The sequence below is a fragment of the Rhinolophus ferrumequinum genome, chromosome 8, assembly GCF_004115265.2.
Source record: "Rhinolophus ferrumequinum isolate MPI-CBG mRhiFer1 chromosome 8, mRhiFer1_v1.p, whole genome shotgun sequence".
In the NCBI taxonomy this organism is placed as follows: domain Eukaryota; kingdom Metazoa; phylum Chordata; class Mammalia; order Chiroptera; family Rhinolophidae; genus Rhinolophus; species Rhinolophus ferrumequinum.
Genome location: NC_046291.1, coordinates 66,319,051 through 66,335,432, shown reverse-complemented (window position 1 = coordinate 66,335,432; position 16,382 = coordinate 66,319,051). Strand labels below are relative to the sequence as shown.

The window sequence follows — 16,382 nt, the reverse complement described above, 5'->3', positions numbered from 1 at the left end:
GGTGAAAGGAGAATCGCTTGTTTCAAAAGATAATTTTTTGTTTTGATAATATATAAAGGAAGGAGAATTATAATGAAGTGAAGCAAAAAGATGGAAAAAGAGATGAAATTATAGATTTGAAATGACTGCCTTGGTGAGCATAGGATGGCAGGGAAGTACTAATAAACTCATGAGAATGTGAATCTTCTCTGGCGAATCAGATTTTAGTTGTCCAAGCTCTAAGAACTATGTAGTAAGGTATTGGTTTTCAGTTTTGTATTTCAAGAAACCAAAACCAACCAAGTACTCATATTCTCTGACTCACATAGCAAATCATTCATTACCATCATCATTTTTCTAGTTGTTATTTATGGAACCCTTACCAGGTGCTCCACAAGATGACAACCCTTTCATGTACATTTTCTTTATTTTAACCTTTGCCAACATTCATAGGAATCAATGTAATTATTAGCCTCAAGTTCAAAATGAAGATATTGACACACAGAGGCATTAAGGAGCATGACTGATACTCTTCCAATGCAGGGAAGTACATGCTCAATGAATGGAATAAATGTATTTACTAAACAAATATATATTACAAGAAAAGACAAAATACCCCAAAGAAACAGAAACATTTTCTCATGGAGCTTATGTTATAGTGTAACAATATAACAATAAATAAAACAAATAAGTAAAATATTTGCAGACAGTGACAAATAATATACAGAAAAAGGTGGAAAAGGATGATAAAAAGTGCTAGTGTGGGGACACAAGATATTCCAGAGATAGTAACATTTGAATAAAGACCAGAAGACATTCTCAGAAATTCTGAGAGGAAAGCACTTCGGAAAATGAATATATTCTCAAGGCCTGGATGTGTTTAGTTCTTTGCTTTCAAGAAACAAGGGCAAATTAGCTAGCGATGACAGAGAAGTGTGAGATGAAGTCAGTGAGGTAGTGGGAGGTCGTGGTGAGTGGAAAATATGTAAAGATGTGTGGAATATTTTAATGACTTTGAACTCACTGCCATGGAGTGAAAAGTGAGAAGTTATTGAGAATATTTTGAGCAAAAAAGTTGTACTGATCTCATTTACATCGTAACATCGTCACATGGGTTGCTGTGCTGAAAATAAATTGTTAAGGGGCATGAACAACTCAGGGGGACCATTCAGGAGGCATTTGCAATAATCCAGACAAGAGATGCTGACAAAATATCTGGGAGACAGCTGTGGATTGAGTGATAAGTAGTTGTATTCTGAATATACTGGAAGATAACTGACAGGATTTCCTGGAGTAATAGAATGTAATCATCTTTATAATTTCAACAGTGTCCATACATATTTTGTAACCCTCGCTCACCCATGAAATAATAAATTTCAAGTAAGACTCAGATATAATAGAAAAATGAAAAAGAAAGTTTACTCACAAAGAAGTCTGCAAGGGAGGTACTGGTTCACCAAATAAAAATATCTCAGGGACTTAAGAAAAAAAAATCAAGAATTACAAGGTTATTGATGTAAACCATTCGTTGATGGAAAGCTGCTATTTCTCCATGTGATAATTATATTTGTAAGGCTTGTCATAGATTTTCAGAGATGAGCCCTCCAGTCAGGAAAAGATGTTTGTTTGTTTGTTTTTCCTTAGGAGAAGTTTTCCGTAAAGCTCAAAGTGTCGTTTATTTAGAAGAATGTAACTAAGTGAAGTTGAGATGACTCTGTTTTGGGGAGAAGGTTATTTATTTATTTATTTATATTGATTTATTTGAGGTACTAAAGTTCTTTTTCTTTTTTTTTATTTGACATGGGTTCTGATGGACTGCACTCTCTAAGTGGAGGCAGGGCAAGGTGTCAGTTTTTTTTTTTTTTTTTTTTTTTTTACATAACTTATGTTAGTTTGTATTAAGTGGATGGATAGTTCTGAGCTGTACCTAGAATTAGTCTCCATTCTTAGGCTAACCAGTATAGCCCTGCCACATGGTGTGGGTGGTTTTTGCTTTGGCTGAGTCTCTGGACACTCTCTGCTTCTCACAAGATGGTGTATTTTATAGCTAATTACTCAGTTCGGAGAATAAATATATTTGGAAAAATATATGAGCTTTAAAAAAAAAATCCGGGAGCACAACACATTGACATTATAGCATATAAAGTTAAAAAAATAAAAAAAAGAAAGAAAAGAAAAGAAAAAAAGAAAGAAAATTGTTCTTCCAAGCAACCAACAAAATGAGAACAAACCATATGAAGTACCACAATGTAAATACAATGAGAATGTGTACTCTGTCAGAAATGGAAATACAATAAAAGAACTATATTAAGTTTCATAAACAGAACTGAAAATAAAACAGAAATAGTGACTAGAGCATTTTACTATATTGCTTTGGATAAATGACAAAGATCAGATGTCAATTTGGTGTGATTAACTTGCTTTATTTACCTCATGTCTGTTTGTGTATTTGTCTAACTTTCATTGAATGTATTTTTTCTGCAAAACTGTCAAAACTGTCAAAGGTCAATTATCAAACACAAATGGAAACATCAAAGAGAATACTTCTTAATCTTATCGGGTAACAGCATTTGTGGACAGAGTTTTATTGAGCTTAGATTTATTGAGTCAGGAAGACAAACCAACAGCCACAAGGTCCTGGAGAACCTATTCTCAATAGTAGCCCTTATATTTCTAATGGTTTCATTATTTCTCAACCTTCCATTTCTTGCGTTTTTGTCACCTCATTTCTTACCTTCCAATTTACCCTCACTTATAGCATGCTTCCCCCCATCTGTTCTCCTAAATTTTTTCTTCCCTTGTCTCTCTTGTTTTTTCCAGACCACTATTGTTGAAGTCTGGTCGTTTTTGAAGTGAATGATGTTACCGTAGATTAGGGGCTCAGCACTACAGAGCATCTATTGGCAAGAAGTCCAAGGGATAAATAACAAATGAATGGTGTGTCCTACTATTTGTCCTCTGAGGCAAAGATAACATGGCTAGAATTTTTTCCTACTGTGAAAGGAAAGACCAAGGGCAAAGCTGGGAGCTGGAATAAGAGCTTTTTAGGTAAAGATTTCTGTAGCAGTGCAGTTTACTCTCCAACATTCCAACAGAGCATATTCTGACCTGCTCCGTGCAAAAATCCAGCGGTCTGATAGCAGGGATTTTCAGAAATAGGCATTGAGATATATCAGATAGTCTTTTACTGACCTAGGTGAATATCTATATTGCTCTCCTAATAATAAATTAATGCTGGGAAAGAGAATGCAGAAATATTTATTTACTGTTCATGAGATGGCGGTTATTTAAAGTCTTTTTCAAAGACACATTGTGTTGTGATTTTACTCTGGCGATTATGATGTGTTTTCTTTTCTTTTTTTTAATGTCTTTTTTTTTTCCCCTCCTGTAATAATCTTATTGGCTGGCATTCTTGCATAGTCTTTTACATTGTTCTAGCAGTTGAAATAACCTGTATTCCTTTTTCCATTTAGGTCATGAAGGTTAATTGATATTGTGCATACTGAGCTATTAATAGTACGTAGCATCTAGAGAATTTTTTTGTATTAAACCATACTGCATTAAACTTATGATGTCTATTGCTCATTATGATGTTGTAATCAAGTTGTAACAGTAGGAAAAGTATTTATGATCTTTGATTAGCAAAATAAAAAAAAAGAGAGAGATTGCCTTACCTCATTATGTCAATGAAAAAGAAAAGCGGAGTGAGTCTTCCAAATGTAGTCTTCAGAGTACAATTGTAAATATGATCTCTAAATCAATACCTCTACCCAAGAGAAATCACAACTGCTTTCTATTACTAAATTTAACAATAGCCAACAACTTTCTTTTTTGGTTGTTACACCTCAAAGTACAGTGAGATCTCAAGACAAGATTCAGTAATTATCTTAGTGATTTGGATGTTTGCATTTATTAAATAATTGAAAGTTTATAAAAAGTATGGCTTTATTGATTGCTCTTGCTGATTACTTGGGGATGAAGTCACAGAATCTCATGCCCACCCTAGATCTACTGAATGAGAAGCTGCATGTTCGCAGGTACATCCTATGTACGTCACAGTTTTAGAAGCATAGCCTTCTCGTACTGAGAGGCCAAGTGCATGCTGTGCTCTGTGCAGAAGAAAGGTAAATGCTAATCTCTCCACTTTTGTCACCTGGAGTTCTGAGAGTTGTTTATGCCTTGTGCCTCTTGTAAAAACAGCTTTTTGTATTCAGGCTAGAGTTCCTCTGTCCTTAATCCTCAGATACAAGTTCACTTACCCTGCTGGGAAATTATTACCCAAGACAGGCACCATGCTATCTTTGGCAGTCATTGCTAATTCTCCCAGGCACCTACACAGAATTATTTTCCCTAATTTGTCTTTTTCAGGTTAAAAAAAATTCTTCTTGCAAGTAACTCCTGGTGGACTCACCAACTGTTCATGAGACAATCCGAGAAACAAGCTGAGTCAAAATCTTGTGACACTACAGTCAATTATAAAGCGATATAGTGTCGTGGCTGGAAATTGACCTTTGAAGCAACTCTGCCTGGTTTGAATCTCTGCTCCATCACTTATTTTCTGTATATCCTGGGCCAGCTAAGGAACGTCTCTGTCTCACTTCCCTCATATATAAAATGAAGATAATCATAGCACCTATAGATTCATTAGGTAAATCAATGTAAAGTTTTTAGAACATTTCCAAGGACACAGAGCACTAGATAATGCTAAATATTAGAAATATTATGCATTAAACAATGCTAATACATATTAGCTAACACTGATATTTCTCTAGCACAGTTGTATGATTTAGTCACTAACAGTGGCTACGTTTCCCTTTTTCACTTTAACTCTCTGTGACTACTTCATACTAATGGAATAGGTTCTTGTGGCAAGTTCTTATAGGAAAACCAGTTATATAGTATATTGAGCTGTTTTTTGTGTTTTTTTTTTCCCTATACCTTTCAAAATCTCTTGGCTTTCAGAAAATGCCTCCTGTGTAATGTGGAGCAAAGCAGGATATAAGCACCACAGAGACATGTAGACAGCTCTAGGAGGAATGAAGAGGGACACGGTCCATATAAACTGGCAGCTGAATCATTTGGCACTAAAATTAAATTTATCAACATTATGTTCCCAAAATTATGGCTGAAATTATCATACATTGTTAATTTGAGACAATAACACATGGAATATTTTTTTTTGTATTAATTTATCTGAAGCAATACAATCATTTGTTGTTTGCAGAAAACAACCTTGTTATGAACTATATTTATTTTACCTCATTTTGGATTGAATTCCTTCTTAAATGGGTAAACAGTGTTAATTCTCTCTTTCCATCTTTCTGTTTTATTCTGCATTATTCAAACTTGAACAAAAGTCTTCACTACTTGAATACCTTCTAGCCTCTATCACAATAATAGCTAGCAATTTTGCACTGGGCTTTTCGAAATGAGGGTTTCCTGGCTAGTGTCCATTTCTCAAGGTCAATTAACATTAGATAAATGGGAATATTCACACACATTGGATGGGAGGGTTGTATGATAGAACCTTTCTGGAGGGCAAATTTGCAATGTATTTTAAAAATTAAAGCATACTTATACCCTAAGCAATTTTCTTTGTGGGAATACATCGAATAAAATGTACGAAAGAAATCAGGAATAAATATGGAGAGGGGTATTCATCAAATAAATATTAATATTAGTAACAGTAGTTGGAAAAATAAATGTTTATTAAAACTATTGTTAATATAAATTATATTATTAACAATATTAGCAATGCCACAAACAACTAACACTTTAAACCTCTAAGCCTTGCAATAATATTATAAAGTATCTATAAGACAAATAGCTTTGCCATCCAACAAAATTTATACTTGTTCAATTTATCCTTTAAATAGAGAAAAACATAAATTATATATGTATCTATATATATATCTATATATGTATCTATAGATATAGATACATATATATATATACATCTTCAATAAATGGACGCTACTAATATATTTTCAAGTGCATAGTATTAATTTCATTCATACAGTCAAGATGCAGAATATTTCCATCACCATAAGGATACTTCATGTTGTCCTTTTAGAGCCACACCATGTCCACGACCACTGATAACCACTAATTTGTCCATTTCTATAACTTTGTCATAACATAATGTTATAAATGGAAATATAGAGTATGTAACTTTGGGGATTGATTTTTATTTTTTGTTTACATTCAGAATTCTCTGGAAATTTATTCAAGTTGTTGTATGTATCAAAAGTTTGTTCCTTTTATTGCTGAATGGTATTCCATATATGAATGTGACACATTTTAACTATTCACTCCTTGAAGCACTTCTTAGTTGTTTCCAGTTTTCAGCTATTATGAATAAAATTGCTATGAATGTGTGCAGATTTCTGTGTGAGCATGATGTTTTCACCTCTGGAATAATTGCCTAGGAGTAAAACTTTTGGGTCATATAGTAGTTACATGGTTAGTTTTTTTCTTAAGAAACTGCTAAACAATGTTACAGAGAGGTTGTAGTCTTTTACATTCCTATTAGCAGTATATGAGTTCTCTAAAATTTCTCATCAGCATTTGAATTTGTCACTTTTCCTTTTATTTTAGTCATCCTGATAGGTGTATAGTGATGTATCATTGAACACTTAATTTTTATTTCCTAATTATATTAAATATCTCTTCATGTACTTATTTTCCATTTGTATATGCCCTATGTACAATGTTTTTTTCATTTCCTTGTCCGTTTTCAAATTGAATTACTTGTTTGTTGACAGCTGATTTTTGAGAGTTCTTTATATTGTATACACTAGAGATGTCACCAGAGGCTTACAGGGACGTCTGAAAGAGAATTCAACTTGGAGCAGCAGTGACCAGGTTCTTGTCTGTGAGCAAGAAAGAAATTTAAGAGAGAGATAGATGCACGAAAGTGAAAGAGATGTCTTGAAGAGAAAGTACACACTTAAAAGGGAAGTGCAGGCAAACTAATAGGTTGGTCTCATCGAGGAAGTCTGATCAGTGGTATTTACCCCTCCTGGGGTGGGAACTGGTGATGTCCCATCGAAGTGATTCATTCATCTCCACCCCCGGGTGGGACCCTCTGTTTCCCACTCTTTCATCCTTATGTGGCACCTCTAGTGTCAGATGCATGATGGGACTCTTAGTAACAGCAATGTGAATGAGATTATAATGACATTAAAATTAGCCAAAGATCAGGTTCCCAGTCATAAGGGTTAGCCTTGCTGGATGAACCAGGTTCTTGTTCTCCAGCTGCAGATGCCGAACAGAGTCACTTGTTACTTGTGTAACCAGTGAGATATCTCAAGTATCCTGGAGGAGACTGTCAATTTCCTAGGCTTCCTATCATGCCTCAGATAGTAGACCTTGAAATACGAGATTTGCAAATATTTTCTTTATTTTATATGTTTTTTTCATTCTTTTTACATGGGTCTTTGCAGGACAAAGTTCTTAATTATGATGAAGTCCAATTTATCAATTTCTTTTATGGATCTTGTTTTTTACGTCAAGTCTAAAAACATTTTGCCTTGCAATAGACCCAAAGAATTTGTGTTATGTTTTTTCACCTAGAAGTTGTAACGTTTTGTTTTGTCCTTATGTCCATGATTCATTTTGAGTCAGTTTTTATAAGGTTCATATAAGGTATGAGCTATAGGTTGAGGTTATTTATTTATTTATGGAATATATATGTCTGACATAAGTAAATGGAAACATGAATGATATTTGAGGATCTGAAGAAAAAGAAATATGTTCAGGTTTTGCATCTTTTCCAAAATGAATCAATGCAGTGGAATCAATGCAATCTCAATAAATTTCCTGATTTGTTTTTTTATCTATTTATTTTTTTGGAGAAATTGATCACTCCATTATAAAATTTAAATGGAAAAGCACCAGGAAAACCAACACAATTTCTAAACAAAGAATAAAAGAAACTGCACAACACAATCAGATGTCAAGATTTGTTACAGTAATACAATTTCAGGGGGAAAAAAGCTGAGAGAATTCAAGGCAGTGTATTTTTGGAAAAGAAAAAACATAAAAATCAATGAAATATTATATGAAGTCCAGAAATAGATTGATCTGTGTGAATTTATTGATTATTGAATTTCCATACGTAAAAAATGAACCTTTATCCTTATATCATATTACATACAAAATTAACTTAAAGTAATAGGCATAAAGGTAAACCTAAAGCTGTAACAATTTTAATTAAGACATAAGAGAAAATTTTTGGACCTTGGATTATGCAAAGATTTCTTAGAACAAAAAGAGCATGAACCATAAAGGAAAACATGAATACATTAAAGTTCATCAAATTTTCAAATGTCTGCTCTTAAGAAGGCAATGTAAAAAAAAATTAAAATGTAAGGTATGGATTGGCAAAACACATATCTGATAAAGGTCTTGTATCCAAATTACATGAAGAGCTCTTACAACTCAACAATAAGAATAAAAAAACACTCCAATAAATTATAGGGCTAAAGATGTGAACAAAAGAACATATATTGGGCCTGCCCGATGGCTCAGGCGATTAGAGCTCCATGCCCCTAACTCTGAAGGCTGCCGGTTCGATTCCCACATGGGCCAGTGGGCTCTCAACCACAAGGTTGCTGGTTCAACTCCTCGAGTTCCACAAGGGATGGTGGGCTGCGCCCCCTGCAACTAGCAATGGCAACTGCACCTGGAGCTGAGCTGCACCCTCCACAACTAAGACTGAAAGGACAACAACTTGAAGCTGAAGGGCACCCTCCACAACTAAGATTGAAAGAACAACAACTTAACTTGGAAAAAAGTCCTGGAAGTACACACTGTTCCCCAATAAAGTCCTGTTCCCCTTCTCCAATAAAATCTTCAAAAATAATAATAATAATAGTATCAGGAACAATCACAGCGTATCAAATGCTTTGGGATGGTAATCTGCTCACTGAGCAGTAGCCAGACACATATTTAAGATCACCTTTCTGTTGAATCTTCTCTGCACATATCCATTTGTTAAATTGAACATTGTGGAATCTCTGATTCTCTCTCTCTGTAGTTGGACAGATTTACTATAGAGATTTTCCTTCTTCTAGTTCTTTGTACTAAAAACCATTCCCTGTCTCTTGTGTTCTAATAATCAAGTAGTCTTGGTGCTTTATTATACATAACTATGGTAACAGACTACCTCTTATAAAATTCCTACTTTTTTTTTATCATTAACTGAAAGTTTTCTTATAGTTTAAAGTAAGAATGATGCCTAATGTATCAACTGTCACTGAATGGTGATCAAGGGGCTCACTTCTTCTTCAGGGTTGGATATCGTCTCTGAGGTAGCTAACCTGCTTCTTAGTAAAAAGCCATGCTTGATATTATTATCAAGAGTAGCGATGAGTGATAGAATCTAACACTGGAGAAACACATAGACCATTAGTTCTCCTGAGAGGGTATCAGTGGGAACTTACAGGAAAAGAAGTCAAGTAAATATCAGCTAACAAAACAGCAAACAGTTAAATATTCTGGCACTTATCATCTGACAGGCCCTATTATTTGTGCTTAATAGGTATTAATTTACTTAATATTCAGAAAAATCCTATGAAATATATCTTCTCCTATATTGAGGAAACAGTGAATCCAAGAATGTATTTACTTGCCATAGGATATATGGATAGTAACAGAACTCATATTCTAAACCAAAGAGTCTGGTTTCAGAGAAAAAATATTAACAACTTTCTTTAGAAGATATAGAGTCAAAGTTATATGAAAAGAAGATAATATTCATTACAAATGTAAATCAGAAAGAGGGTGGGAAGTGAGGGAATTAAGGAAGACTATGTGGGAGAATTTCGGAAGTCCTGAGGAGTGTCCAAGTTCGCTATAAACTCAGAAAATGCCAGGAAAAAGAAAAGATCAGAAAATCCAGAGCACTAGGTGACCCCACTTTATCAACTCACCAACATGCTACTGTTTTGGAATAATCTCCAGCTCCTGTAATCAGGAAATTATTAAATTTCCATTGAGATATATATTTTGTTTGTTAGACGAGGTTTGGGGAGTGAAATTTAGGCAGGATTTATACCATTAAAGAGTAGAAGCAGCATCCTCCTTCTGGAAATTGTGATCATTCTTTAGCAGTCTAGAGCTGCTGGAGAACAATCATTTGATACCAGGATCACCCTCCCTAGGAGATAGCTAGACACACCCAATGTGGAACCAACCTAATAAACTCTAATTATAAATTTGTTTCATGTAGGAAATGTATACAAATCAACTATTAATGACTCCGACTAATTTCAAGGCCCATCATAATCTAACACCATCTTCCAAATCCCTGGTTTGCTCTCACTTTGTCCCAGAATATAAAATCTGCTCCATTTACACCATTCACCTTTCAACAGACCCTAGTAATATCCACTTTGCTGATTTACTTTGTTTCCTTTTCTTGTATTACACTTGCTTTTTCTTTCCAAATTCTATGATTTCTTGAGGCCCATTTGAGATTACGATTTTTTTTTACATTTACATTGTCTTCACTTATGTTTATTCCTTCTGTCTTATTAAATTTGTATTTCATTCCATGACATTTATCACTTATAATGATGTGGTATTGCTTGATAATGAAGAAAATATTTTATATATATTTTCTATTCCTTGTAAATAAAGTTGCACAGAATAGACCCTTTACATGTAGTTATGCTTGAAGTGGAAACTATAAAATTTAATATATAAAGTGACACTAATTTCTTCATTTGTTTCTAGGATTAAGGGGGTCATATATATGGTGATGGAAGGAGAACTGATTCTGGGTGATGAACACATAATGCAATATATAGATGATGTATTATAGAAATGTACACTTGAAACCTATGTAGTTTTGTTGACCATTGTCACCCCAATACATTTTAATAAAAAAGAGACACTAATTATGAGATGTAACATGTCTCTCAAAGTATTTTATTGGCGTACTTTGGAAATTAATAACTATAATAGTAATAAAATACAGAATAAAATATAACTCAATCCATGTATTCCCCAGGAAGATTTGTCAAATGTTCATGTATAATTTTGTTTGAATTTTTTAATTAAAGTGTAACTCATATATTTGAAATCTGTTCTTTTTCTCTTCACAATGCTGTTGTATTTAGTATTTATTATGTAATTAGTATCCTTTTAGATATGAGTATTATAAAAATCAGAGTAGTTAACTCATATAGTATACCACTTAAGACTATACAACAAATACAGAGGGTGCCAATAAAATGTATACACATTTTAAGAAAAATAAAACTGTATTAATTGTAATACTCAATATATACCGATAACAAAAGATGAATACAAGTCACGTTTGATTTCTGCAATTACAAGCGATGTTCAAAGTGTTTACCATCAGTGTCCAGACACTTCTGATTACGGTGAACTACTGCTTGAGCATAGATAACATCTCTTAAAATCTGTATATATTTTTTGGCACGCCTGGTATGTATAAATCAATATATTCATATATGTGGATGCATATATATGTATATGTTTATCCTATATTCACTTCAACAAAGAGCATATATACACATGTATACATACATGTATACCTATAAGAGCAAGGAAGGCATCAAGCCCGTGGTCCAGGAAGCTGAGAAGTACAAACCTAAAGAGAAGCAGCATCACAAGGTGTTTTCCAAGAATTCACTTGAATCCTATTCATTCAACATGAAAGCAACTGTTCAAGATGCAAAATTTCAAGGCAAATCAATGACGAGGAGATGCAGAAGATTCTTGACAAGTGTAACGAAATCATCAACTGCTTGACAGAATCAGATTGCAGAGAAGAATCTGAACATCAGCAACAAGAGCTGGAAAGCCTGCAGCCCCCACATTGTCAAGCTCAGAACCTCCAGCGGCAAGCAAGGAGGAATGCCTGGGGGCTCCCTGGGGGGTGGAGCTCCCCCTGCGGTGTCTCTTCTGGGCCCACCATTGAGGAGGTTGATTAACCCAACCTTATTTCATATAATAAAACATCGAAGGACCAAAATTTGTAGCAAATTCCATAGCAGTTTTAAAGTTGAGCTTCTATAGTAAATAATTGAGCATTCTTGATACTCAAATATAGGGAAAGGATATAACTTCACACTCTATAAACACTGTATTATAAGTGGAAAATGCATTGTCTTAAAACAATTATGTCTATACACATTTATACACTTACATCTATACACTTACACATGTAAGGATGTGTGCGTATGTTTATTATTTCCCAATTTCCCTTTTTTTCACTAGTTCAAAGTGTTCCACATCCTTTAGCACTCTCCTTGTGTACATGTTGTGTTTCCAGAAGGAGAATAGTTACCAAAATTGCATTAGTTATATGAATTGCAAATATTTTTCTCAGACTGCATTTCCTCTTAACTTTATAGGGATAATGTTGTTGTCTTGTTTTTTTTGTGTGTGTTTGTTTTTTTAATCTCTCTGCATTGATGTCATAATGATGCTTTCGCATATTTTCTTACAAATGTGATGTTTTGTTTTTCACATATAGGTAGTTAACCCATCTGGAACTTATTTTTGAGTGTGGTATGAGGTAGGCGTCTAATTTTTCACTCTCCATATGGAGAGCCATTTGTCCTAGCATCATTTATAGGAAGATTGCATCATTTGCTTGTTGATGCTTAGCACTTCTGTCAGAATCACCTTCCAATATACTCAGAGGTCTGTTTATGTCACATTTCCATGAATTTTTTGTGTCTTTTACTATCTCTCTATTTTGTAGCATAAATATATAGTTGGTTAATGTCATGTCCCGCACGACGAGAGTTGTGGGGAGCGAGGAGGCAGGCTCAGGGTTAAGAAAAGACAGTAGTCATGAACAGAGTTTAAGCAGACCAAGGGACCCCCAATCTCAGGTACTGGAAGCCCCAAATTGGCCTCGCATTACCTTTTATTAGTTCTGTGGGGAAGTACAGGAGAGAAAGCCTGTCAATCTCAAGATCTGTGAATCCTATACATCATAATAGGAAACCAATTTAAGTAGATCACCCTTGCCGGCAGACAGCTGGACCATAAGTCTCAACTTCCCCAAGGGATAAAGCCTATATGCATATGAATAGATGGAGAACACCTCATTGAATCACTTCCCTTGCAGGTTTTGGGAAGGAATGCAGCCACAGAGGTTGAGGCTCTCCTTAGCCTGGGGAAGGTGGGGCACTGTGCCCACCTCTGTGAACCCCTTGGGTTCTCATGTTGGACCCACACAACTGTGTCTGGCTTCAGTTGTTCCTTCCGTAAGGAATCTTACTCGTCATTGACTGTCCAGTCATCTTTCTGGGACCAAACAGAGCGGCATAAGGTGCAAACACAAAGGTTTATCAAAGTCCCTGAAAGGATCCATCTTACGGACTCTCCTTTCTTTGGTGGCAGGTTCAAGGAAACAAACGGTTAAGCTGCTGTGTGGCGACAGGTTAACACTATGCCAAAAATCACACAGTTTTAATTAGTCAATAAATTTGTAAATCTGATGGACAAGTTCCTGTTACTTATTGCTTTTCAAAATAAGTAATGATTACTCTTATAGTCTTTTATAAGCCTTTTAAATAGTTTGATAATTTTTATTAAAAATGTTGTTGATTTTTTTAGAGATATGTTAAATTTACTATTTAAGTTGGGGAGAATTATTGTCTTCCAGTGTTGAACTTTTCCACGAAACATGATATTTCTCATTCTTGAGTTTTCTTTCAGGCTCATTAAAACATTAATCAAATGTTTTAATAACATTTTATTAATTTAAGATGTTGAACAACATTTGATATCCTTATTTATCGATATGTTACAGCAATTTAAATATTTAAAATATAATTTTAAAAATTATATTATCTAACTAGTTCCTGGTGTATGAAATTATAGCAATTTTGTATATAGATTTTTAAAGTTGACAATATTGCTGAAACTGCTCATGAATTTTCATGATTTTTTGTTAATTGTTTTTGTATTTCTGTGTTTAAAGATCTATCATAAGTTTTATTATCATCTTTCGATTATTAAGCACCATGTCTTCCACTAATTAATTGCACCGACAAAAATATCTTCTTGAACCATTCTTAAAAATGAATAATATTTTGGATTAATTAAAGATATAATTTTAAAATGTATTTTTACAATATAGTTTATTGTACTTTCCTATAATGACTGTCTTTAGTTATATCTTTTTTATTTCTACATTACTTTTTTTTAACTTTTAGTAAAGAATAACATACACACTAATCACGTACACACTATACACTACTTGATTAATTTTTACATGTAGATACACCTAATTTTTCAAGTGGTTGAATCGATTTAAACTCTTGCCAGAAATGTATGAGGGCTCTAGACCTAAAGCCTTCACAACTCCTGGTATTATTTGTCCTTTTAATTATAGCCATTCTTATGGGGTATAATTATCTCCTAGTTTTAGTTTGCATTTTCCTGATGACTAATGATGTTGCACATATTTTTATATGCATGCTGGAGAATTTATGGATATATATTATTCAAGTATATTTATTGCAAGTCTGTGATTTTTCAGTCTTTTATTACTGTCATTTAATAAATAGAGGTTTTTTTGTTTTGTTTTGTTTTGTTTTTAGTTAGTACTTTCTGTGTCTTGTTTAAAAAAATGCGTTGTCATCCCAAGGTCAAGAACTTATTGCCCTAGATTTTTCTCTAGTAGCCACTTGTTTAATCTTTAACAATTAGGCTTAAAGATAAAACCAGTGTTCAATTGACTGAATGTCAATTTTTTGATAAAGACTAGTCATTCTCCATGATTTGCAGTAGATTTTTTTTTGTTATAAATCATATCACTGTATATAGAGTGCATTCTGTCCCAATGATTTATTTTTCTAAATTTACGTCAAAAATCACCTTGCCTTAAATACAACAATATTGAATAAATCTGGCTATTCAGTAGTATGAGTTTTTAGCATTGTTATATTTAGCTTTCTATAATCTTTTAGAAGATTTCTTGTTTTCTTAGTCTTGATATAAGTTTTTCACGTTTTTGAAGAGCCTTGGTTTTCAATGGTTTTGTATTTATTTTTTGTCCTTTTCTATTTTAATTATTCCTGCGATCACTGTTAGTTCTCTTTTTTTTCCCCGCTTATATATTGCCTTTCTTTTCTATTGCTGCTGTAATAAATCACCACAAACTTAGCAGCTTAAAGCCACTCACATTATCTTACAATTATGTAGATCAGAAACCCACGTAAGGTCAACTGATTCCTCTGCCCTAGGTTTCACAAGGCCACAATCAGTATGTTGGCTTCCCTGTGTTCTTATATGGGGGAGAATATATGCTTCTAAGCTCATTCATGATACAATTGAGTTTCTGTGTCTGTAGAACCGAGGTCCTCATTTCCATGCTATCTGAGAAAGGGGTCTCTCTCAACTCTTTAATACCACTTGCATTTCTGTCACATTCTATTAAAGTGTGCACTCAAAATGGGTTCAATTTATATAATGCAATTTAAATTTCAATAGTGTATTTTCACAAAAATGTGGTTCACTATTGTTTAGATGAGCAATATAAAGTTCAATTATTTGTTTCAGGAGATGTTATCATACTAGAAAATAAATGTAGCTGCTTAGTGTGTTCTTTGTTTCATTCAGATATAAGATAGAAAAGTTTTGAAAGAAATGCTATCAACCAGAACAGATTTCTTTCAGTTTATAAAACAGAGGAGTGCTCAGAAAAATAGAAGCAATTTAAAGCTCCTGGGGGTCTCAAGCTGAGTCCCAGCAGAGAGAAAAGACAAAAGAAAATTATTCTAGAAGTTTGGCATCCTGAGAGTTATGAATGTCTATCCTAGATTATGCATTTGCTATGCCTTTCTATCTAATTTTTTTGGACAGTGCAAATATGTCTTCCTCAGTTTTAATGAATTCTATGCCAAGAAATGCATAACATTTTAAAATAAGAATAGCCTCTGAGAAGGTCAATTTCAACTCTTTTTTGTACGTTCTGCAACACATTTTCCATTTTGTGTTAACTAAAGTATTAATGGTTGTTATAATCAATAGCAAATCCCACCCCCTGAAAAATAACTAAACTGTCATATTTTAAGAAATAATCCTCTTAGAGAAGTCTCCTTGATTTGATGTTTGCAATCTTTAGACAGTCTCTACAGAGTTCTTTTTTTGAATTTTGAATTTTACTATTTTTTTAAATTATGGTAAATTATGCATAGCATACAATTTATCATTTAACAATTTACAATGTTTCAGTGACATTAATTACATTCACATTGTTGTATAACCATCTATTTCCAGAACTTTCTCATCTTCCCAAACTGAAACATCATGCCCATTAAACAATAACTAGCCATTCTCCCTTATTCCACCCCTGTACTCTACTTGTATCATCTACTTGTAGAGTAGATACTCTACTTGTATCATCT

The 16,382-nt window shown here is 33.7% G+C and overlaps 1 pseudogene; it reads left to right on the top strand.

Moving 5' to 3' along the window:
* The first annotated feature begins 11,538 nt into the window (after window positions 1-11,538).
* On the top strand, window positions 11,539-11,945 carry LOC117025567 (heat shock cognate 71 kDa protein-like; annotated as a pseudogene).
* The last annotated feature ends 4,437 nt before the right edge of the window (window positions 11,946-16,382 follow it).